This window comes from Falco rusticolus, chromosome 2, assembly GCF_015220075.1.
Source record: "Falco rusticolus isolate bFalRus1 chromosome 2, bFalRus1.pri, whole genome shotgun sequence".
In the NCBI taxonomy this organism is placed as follows: Eukaryota; Metazoa; Chordata; class Aves; order Falconiformes; family Falconidae; genus Falco; species Falco rusticolus.
In genome coordinates, this window is record NC_051188.1 from 118,446,984 (window position 1) to 118,456,172 (window position 9,189).

Consider the following 9,189-nt stretch of genomic DNA (forward strand, 5'->3'; position numbering starts at 1 on the left):
GTGTGTTTCTCTGCTGCAGTCCCTGGGGGATTTGATGTAACAGGTGTGTCCTGGCTGCAGCCATTCCCATGGAGCATAACTTGTATTAAATTTAACTAAAGCCTGGTTAATTAAAAATGGCAGAGAGATGCTTGTAAACATCTGTGTGGCAGCTCAGCAGCTAGCTTGCAGAAGTGGGAGACTTGCAGCTGGAGGGATTGATGCTGTCTGGCACTTTTACAGGGCTTTGGACCACCGCCTGGGTGCTGTGGGTGATGCACACTCCCCCTCGCCGGCAGCATCTCACCTGCCACATCGTGCCAGCCTGCTGCCATGCCAGAGGCGTGCGGCGTGGCTGCCTAAACCAGCCATCAAGAAACATCAATGAGAAGGGCAAACTGCTGTAAGTCCTGGAAGGCGCTGCTCCGCTGGGAAAAGGGCGCTGCTCCTGCAGGCTGCAGGGCTGTCCTCTGCGAGGGACCTTGGGAGCCTCAAAACGGGCTTGGAGGTAGAGCTGTGGTGTGAACAGCAGAGATTTGGGGCAGACCTCTCTGGCTTCCTAAAGAACAAAGTAAATTGTATACCCTGCACATCTTGGCCTTTGTAGAGTGGTTTGGGTTATGGGGCAGGGAGGAGAGGTGCTGGCTGGTTGAGATCCCACCAGCAAGCTATTTGCTTAGTGTCACCTCATCTAATCCGACCCAGCGAAGCAAAGCAAATGACCGGCACCTCTTGTATCAGTGCCGCTAGCAGCTCCCGAGACTAACCACACAGGTCCTCTGGCCTTTTGCTTGTTGCATGAGCTGATGTCGGCGTAGGACAGTGGAAGGAAACACTGCTGCCTCCATTTGAGCAACTCCTACCAACCATGGTTCCTCCAGTCTTGGTGAGCGTATTAAACACAGACTGCAGCGGGGAGTGCTGACGGCACGTTGCGTGCTGTGGCTGTGCGGGGCTGTTCCGTCAGAACAGGGCAGGGAAATACATTCCCTCCATCCTCAGAGATGAAAACTCTCTGTCTAAACTAGGTGGTACAAAATCCCCTTCTCCACAGAATACTTTTTTTTTAATTTTGTTTAAGTTAGTGAGGAAGTTAGCTATTACAAATGCTTCAAGGTATCATCTTGATTATCTCCTGGAAGCAGCAGGATTTAAAAAAGTTCATTTTCTGACTAGCATGCACTTGTTGGCTGGAGGAAAGCGTGCCTGGAACCAAGCCGTGCGCACCCTGCTACACCTCACAGCTGCATTACGTTGTAATTCCTGTCTCTCCCCACCAACCAAGATACTTCAGACTGCTTCACCAAATAGCTTTGGCTTTTTTTTTTTTTTTTCCCCTTCACCAGCAAACCGTTCTCATGCCCAGGAAAATATGGAAAAGAAAACTGGCAGCTGAGGTGACAAGTCACTGCAAAAGCAAGACAAATGAATTCACTGAAACTCTCACTGTGTTTCCCGTAAATGAGCAGAAGAAAGGTTTGAGTGTTCCCGTGGTAAGTTAAGCTCTTTTTATCAGTTTGTTCTCTCTTGCCCAAATCCCTCGGTCACCTTTAACTGGGGGAAGAAGGGCAAAGGAACAGCAGACGTAAGGTACTGGTGGATGGGAATGTTAAGTGTTCCCTTTGCTGAGGCCATCCTTTTCCCAGCTTGTCTTGCTGAGAGGCTGGAAGAGCTTTAGAGCCTTTTCTCCAACAGAGATGCTTTTCCACCTAGGACTCGCGATGGCTACCTGGCTCAGCACAGGAACCTGTCCGTGTGGCAGCCCGGTGTGAGCGGAGGCAGACGTCCTCGTTAATGCCACAACAGAGCCAACCTACCTCTGGCTGGAAGGAAATCCTAAAGGCAGGGTAGGCTGGGCTGGGGGGTGGGGGTGGGGGTGGGTGGGCTATCTCTACAAAAGCCGCCAGGGATGAAGAGTCCAGTTTATCCCTCCTCTGATTGCATCTCTACTATTCCCTGCCCAAAGCCTTGCTCAGTCTCTTCCCAGCTGCTCCAACTAATGCATTTCTCTTCTGCGTGCCTGCAAAAGCCTGGAAGAGAAAAGGAGAAGGTAGTGTGTACGCAGTAGAGGCCCTCAGGGCGTGTGAGGGATGGCAAGGGTATGGAAAACTGAGGGGCAGCCTGGACCAAACAAATCTTTCTGATTTACTAGACCAAATGCAGAACCTCTGAAGACTGCCATTACCCTACAGCTGAATTACCAACTCTGGCAAAGCGGAAAGGACACAAGTTTCTCACTCACTTATGCAGGGCTTCTCAGTGGGGAAAAAAAGCATTAACCACAGAGGAAACAAACCTAGACTGTTCTTACAGAGACTGGTGGGGGAGGGTGGAGGTGGGAAGACCGTAACGAACAGAGTAATGAAGTAAGCCCATGGGTATCATCAGTCTGTAGGTAAATAATTTCAAAACAACCTTTAGCCTCAGGGAGATGATGTTTCATTTAGACGTTGAATGAGCCCGCTGCATCAGCAAATCCCTCTCTCGGGGTTACCATTTATTCCTGCCTCGTGTCGAACTCTGTTACAGGCTGCAAGCAATGAAAATTGCAGACTGAAATTATTAGTGTTTGTTAAATGTTTGCACTGGGCTGATAAAGTTCAGTGAGCTATATTTGATGCTTCTTGGAAATATGTGAATGATACAATGGTTATGGTTTTAGTCATTTGTGAACCTCTCCGACTTCATCACAACTCACCTAGCAATTCTGTCCTTCTACTTGAAATAAGATTGCACAGTCTAGTAGCTAACCAAGTACCATGCGCTGGTTGTTCGCTTGTGGGTGGTTTTTCTTCGAGGGCTCGGCCAACAGAACCTCCCCCGTTTGTTTCCAGGCTTTAGCAATCCAGAGGAGTCCCCTGTAAGCAGCACCCTGTCGAGGCAGCCGTGGGCATGGCCACGGTAGGAGTACTGCGTGGTCCAAAGGGGAACGCCGAGGGAGGAAGGCACCCAGGGTTAAGGTGTGTTAAACATGTGGAAAACTCTCCGGTGGATTGCACACAACCTTTTGCAACCAATACAAGTTGAAGAGAAGAATTCCAAGTGCAAATCTTCTAACCCTTGTTAATCTCAGGCACTGCTTATTTGTTGGAAGCAGTTCCCTCTGACAATTGAAATGCTTGGAATTACAGTGGATTGGTAACAAAAAATGACATGCTCACCAAAGGTAAGAGATACCATCTCCAATTTCATTAATGCTGTGCGTTATCTCTTACTGTTCCTCTTCGGAAAACAAGTTATAAAATCTGGGTTCTAACAGGTTTTGCTCATAAGCAGTGTGGAGGGGCATTTCACTTCTGTAGCCCGCTCTGAGCTGACTTAGAGCTTGTGAGAGACTCTTTGCAGGTTTAATCCTCTATGTCTGGGCAGTAATTGTGACGGTTGTCACAGTGAGTCCCAAACCAGGGGGTGAAGAGGCCAAACGGTCCTGCTTTGTTGAGGTTATTTGAATGTTGGGCTTGTCTATGCTGAATTGAGCTCAGGCAGTTGGTCTGGTGTATAGCCTGGTTCTGTGGTATCGGTGTGCCTGCGGAGAAAGACGTAGTACAAAGAAGTGTTGAATTGTTCAGGAACCCTTCCTGATGTAAGGGGCTACTCACTACCTTCTGTGTCACCAAGCGGTTCTTTCAGCCAGCACCTATGTATGAAGCATAAGCAAACGTTCAGGTCTGCTCCTGGATGTTCCCAGAAACCCAATGGTTTAGGACTTCCGTTCCGAAAGCAAAAATACAGGACAATTCTAAGCCTTGCTCGGAAATGTACCTGCTTATCCTCTTTAGCACATGCCCCAACATTGGCCTGTGTTATTTCTTGTAATATAATAGCACATGCTTTATTCAAAAGCAAGGATATGGTGCATAAAGATCTTGAGAACCCTGAGCTATCGCATGACTGTGCAAATGGTTTTCTGCCATATCGCTCTGCTTTGCTCTATTTGAACTGGAATTTCTTTGCGGGGTCAATGCTTATCTGTAACAGGCAGCCTGATAGGCTGCATGAAGAGCAAATGATGCCTGTCAGACCGGAAAGCACACCAGTTCTTCCTTCCTGATGGGGAGCACACAATCACAGCGAGCCTCTGGACAGTCTCAGAAAGGTTAGGACACCAACGGGGGATCTGTTTTTGAAGTCGGCAGAACAGGACTGTTGGGAAAGTGTCACACTAGGACACTGATATAAAGAAGAAATCTTTTGAAAAGCACTGGCTTCATGCCCAACCATTATGGAGAAATTTCCGTAGAGTAGCTGTGTGGACCTTGGTAATGTGAGCAAGGAGATATATGGTGATGCCACTCTTAAGTACAAAGAACATATCTAAAAGGCTGGGTCGGGGTACAGAGGTCAAAGGCATTATGAAAGGACCCACTGACCATATCACAGTCACTTTAAAAAGTGAAATAATGCTTAGCTTGAGAAGTTGCGGAAGAGCCCCAGTTTCAAGTCCATATTTTCAGTCACGTGCTGTTGAATCCTGTGACGGCAAAATAAAATGAGCACTAAATATTTTGCTCAAAAAGTGGTTTAAGAGCAACCCTCCAGCTTTTTAGCCAGCATCCTCAGTATGATGCATGTTTGCACTTCTCTAAGGAAAAACTGTGATTGCTTGAAATAAGTTCTTCTACTTCTTCTAAAGCACAGCTTGATTTGACACTTGAGACAGAAGTTCTCTGTCCAGTCTGGCGATGCGGCATTGCCCCACGGGACATCAGGCTTATTACTTCAGGGTCCCTACAACAGAATTGCCAACAACCAAACTGCCATCTAAACAGTTCTTAGGACTGGCAAGTAAGCACCATGCAGCCACTCGCTGTGCCCCAGTGGAATGGGGGAGAGAATGGGAAGGATAAAAGTGCAAAAACTCGTGGGCTGGGATAAGGACAGTTCAACGGGCAAAGGCAAAGCGGCGTGCCCAAGCAGAGCCACCCGAGGAATCCCTTCCCCCTGCCACGGCAGGCAGGGGCTCAGCCCCCCCAGGGCAGCAGGGCTCAGCACGCGGGACGGGGCTGGGGAAGGCAAACGCCATCGCTCCCAGCGTGTCCCCCCTCCTGCTTGCCCAGCTTTATGTGCGGAGCGTGGTGTTACATGGTCTGGGATATCCCCTTGGGCAGCGGGGGGCAGCTGTCCCGGCCGTGCCCCCCAGCCAGCTCGCTGCTTGGAAGTAAGGAGCAATAACAAAAGCTTCCCTGTGTTACTAACACTGTTTCCAGCACAAATCCAAAACGTAGCCCTGTATTAGCTGCTATGAAGAAAATTAACTCTACCCCAGCCAAAACCAGCTCAAGCCCACAAACTGCATCAGAAGCAGGTAGGTGACATCAAGGGAGACGCAGAAGCAGCTGCTGCTGAAGGAGGTGCAGCAAAAGACATCAGTGATTCAATGACGCTCATCGAAATGAATAGTCTGTAAATCTGTACTCGTGCAGTACCTGTTGCAGACAAACAAGGTGGCACGTGGGCAGCAAAAGAAGCAAGGACAATAGCTGAGGCTCTTGGGCTCGGTAAAGAGGCTGGGCTCCAAGAGAAACTTGCCATTCGGTAACTACTTGCACTCAACTAACCCCATTACATTATAAGCAAAAAAAAAAAAAAAAAAAAATTAAATTCAAGTAAAAGCCAGGGAAAGCCCTAGGGAAAGTTCCGAGTTAAAATGCTGAAAGCTTGTAATGAGTCCTTTGATTTTAGAAGTTGTACACAGCTCCAGCAAACCCTGGGCCTGTGAAGCATGTCCTGACAAAATAGAATAAAATGCAGGTTTTGCCCTTAGGCAAAAGAAAAATAAATAGGAAGTTGAATTGATTTCTAGCAAATGTAACAAATCTACGTAACTTGTATCTGAATTATCAGAAAAGGGAGGAAAATATTCAGGCCCTGCCTTCAGAAGTATAGGAGTGCTTAATTAGATGGCTGGGATGAACATTAGCGACTCTGCACCGCCTGCCGGGAGGGATTACCGCACCGCTGTCTGCACGACCACCACGGGGATGCCAGGCTCTGCCTGAACAACCACAGCCTCATTTTGCATGTAGAGAGTGAACGGAAGTTTTCCAGGCCAGTCAAAGTGCAAATAAGTGTGATTCATCATAGCAGGTGGATAGTGTATCAATAGAATATCAGGTTGATATCGTATCAATACAATATCAGGTGGATATTGTATCAATATAATATCAGGTGGATATTGTATCAATATAATATTAGGTGGATATCGTATCAATATAATATCATGTAGAAATCCATATCATATCAGGTAAATATATAAATATAATATCAGGTAGATTTCGTATCAATATAGTATCAGGTGGATATTGTATCAATATAGTATCAGGTGGATATCAATATACTATCAGGTAGATATCATATCAATATACTATCAGGTGGATATCGTATCAATATAATATTTTATTTTCCCTAATGTAGCAACAAGCCAAATGTGACTTTGTGGTTTGGAATCTGGAGTGTTAGATTTCAGCCATAATACACTGACATTAAATCTGTACATAAATGCCATTTAAGGACAAGAAGCAGGTAGACTTTGCTGGCGTAGCTTTCTGGTAAACAGAATGAATTTTCAGATCTCTGAGGAGCACGGTGTAATAACTGATAAATGAGAGGCTGAATTATTCAAGTGCCATTTTTTACCGTAATGTGCATCATCAGATTTTTTATTCTTGTCTTTGAACAAAGAGGTGAGGCAAGGGAGCTGGGACCAAAAAGCTGCAACTGCCGTGGCACTAACAAGAAGCGCTTTCACTTTTGGTTTTCTCTGGACATGGGCAGTTAAAAAGGTGGTATTCGTTTTGCGAAATATTAACTAGATTACTTCAGATGTGCTTCTCATTTAATTAAAATTTCTAGCTGGGGGTAGGTCAGAACATCGTCTCATCGATGCTGAGGCAAGAAGCAGGTATAAACTGATTTATTGCTGTAATTCTGTGCCTGCCTTGGTCCATCCGTTTCCCGAAGTCATATGGCAGCCGAACTGCACCTAATGGTGAGTTGCTGGAGGGGATTTTTGATCTCAAAACTCCACGGATTGTGATCAGGAATTCCACCATGCTGTTGCTTGTGTAGCAGCAGATTTACACAACAGCAACAACAAAATACACTTGTTGATCTAAACCACTCCTCCTTAGGCTGTTCGGGGCTGGAGGGTAAGCCAGCCAGAAGTGCTCGGTACACCAGCAACAACTGGAGCCTGACTGGTTTCACCTGGCAGCACGGGACAGCAAATGCCACGAGCACCAGGCACCTGTGACACAGGTTGGCCTGAGGGAACGTTCAAGCCCACTTCTGAGGACAGGGCACTGGTGGCATCTCAGCGTGGAGGCATCTGCTAAAGCTCCTTCTTGCTATGAAATTTGCCATTGTAGGTGTCCAAACCAGGTGATTAGTCTTGGAGGAAGATCAGGGATATCAGAAGAATTAAATGTAGCGCTTGAAAACCCGCTGTGCCGGGCTGTTGCGTCGCTGTTGGGGCTCTGTGTGGGTGTGCAGCCCAGCACATGGAACGTGGCATTCTGCACAACAGGAGGGAGAAGGGTACCTGGGCTGGGTGATGTCCTCCTGCTGCTGCAGTGCGTGTGCATGCTTAAGCACGTGTCACCGCATCACCTGACAGTCAGCTGAGGTCAAGGGGCTTGCTTTTTAAACATGGTGTTGCTGCTTATGTGGTTTAAAGCTTAAGTTTCCTTTCTTAATCTATCCAAGAATTTACTAATTATATCTTACAGTTGGCATGTCATGTTTTCCCACTGAAACCTGAAATACAAAATTTTGAGTCAGCAGGACTTGTTTATGGTGTTTGTATGAATTATCTTTACACCACAAGGGTCTCTGGTCCCCTTTGGGTACTGTAAAGAAATGAGCAACATGGAGAGATTTGTGTAGGACTTCATGGAATTCACTTGTGATCATTACTCTGGGGTTCTACAATCATTTCTCCCAGTCGTCTATACCATCGTGGTTGACGAGCGTGCTAACAAATGGCTATCACCAAGCCTGAACAAGCTGCACCCGCTCTTTGGATGACAGAATCTGAACTGCCTGCCTGAGGCGTAGCACGGGGTGCTTGACTTCAGCTTCTCCTTCATGTTGTTGCCGTGGAATCACCCTTGTGCAAATCGGAAACCTCTGACTTGACGTTAGGGACGGGGCGTAGCTTTGCAGCGCAGCGGTGAGTGGCAGAACAGCTTTGCTGTGTGACCACAAACAATTTTTTTTTGCTTGATAACTTTATCCCTGCTGTTGTGTCTTCATGATAACATTTGTCCGTATCTCCTGTTGGAACACAGTGTGCTCACATAATGATAAAACATACCACTATTTAAAAGTATATTAACTGATATATATAGTATATCATAAGTATATATACTATATTTATATAGTACATACCATAAGTATATATGAGAGAGGATTATATCATGCGCCGGTCTTCTTGGTGGGTTGGAACAGATCGAGCTTCTTAGTAGAAGAAGCTACTAGTGTTCTCTCGTCCTAATTCCATAGCGTTTTTAGAGCTGATATCCAACTGCAGCCCAAACAGACAGAATAATTATCCAAAAAGCTAAGCCTGATCTTTCATCATGATAACGATCACACTGCTTTCCATTAAGGAAATAATGTTATTCAGGAGGTGACTAAATGCCAGCCTCTCTGATAGCGTAGCAGACCCCTGTGATCTTGAACCTACTTTTGCTTTGCGCATCACCCTCCACCTACACTAGCGTTTCTGCAAGTAGCAATCCTGAATAGTACTGCAGATTGGAAAACTGATTTATATTTTAGCACTTTTAAAAGATGTTCATTTAAAATGGAAGGAGAAAAAAAAAATATCTCTACTGATTTAAGATGTTGGATAACATATCCCTCCATGCCTTTAGCAAGATGATGTCTAGCAGTGAACTCACCAACACTGATTGATCACACAGACACCCAGCAATTGTGAACGGCTAATTAACCCTTCAGTTAAGCATTTCTAATCAGACAAAACAACCTGATTATAGGTACTACATCCTGAGAGTACAGGGGCTGCATGGTAGTCCAGTGAGCCCCTAATGAGCTAAATCACTTTATTTTAGGAGAGAACATACAAGAGTAACCAGCTGGCTGTATTTGCAGCATTGACTGCGAAGAAACTGAAGAGATCTGGTGAAGCACAAGCTTGCATTGTGACCCAAGGGGTAAATAAGCAATATAAATATGGCTATGATTTTT

The 9,189-nt window shown here is 46.0% G+C and overlaps 1 long non-coding RNA gene across 1 annotated transcript; it reads left to right on the forward strand.

Annotated features, from left to right (window-relative positions):
- Positions 1 to 237: 237 nt before the first annotated feature.
- LOC119142612 lies at positions 238 to 1,819 on the forward strand. The gene is made up of 3 exons (XR_005102351.1): positions 238 to 487; positions 1,326 to 1,472; positions 1,693 to 1,819. It is a non-coding gene; the product is annotated as an uncharacterized LOC119142612 (long non-coding RNA).
- Positions 1,820 to 9,189: the final 7,370 nt, after the last annotated feature.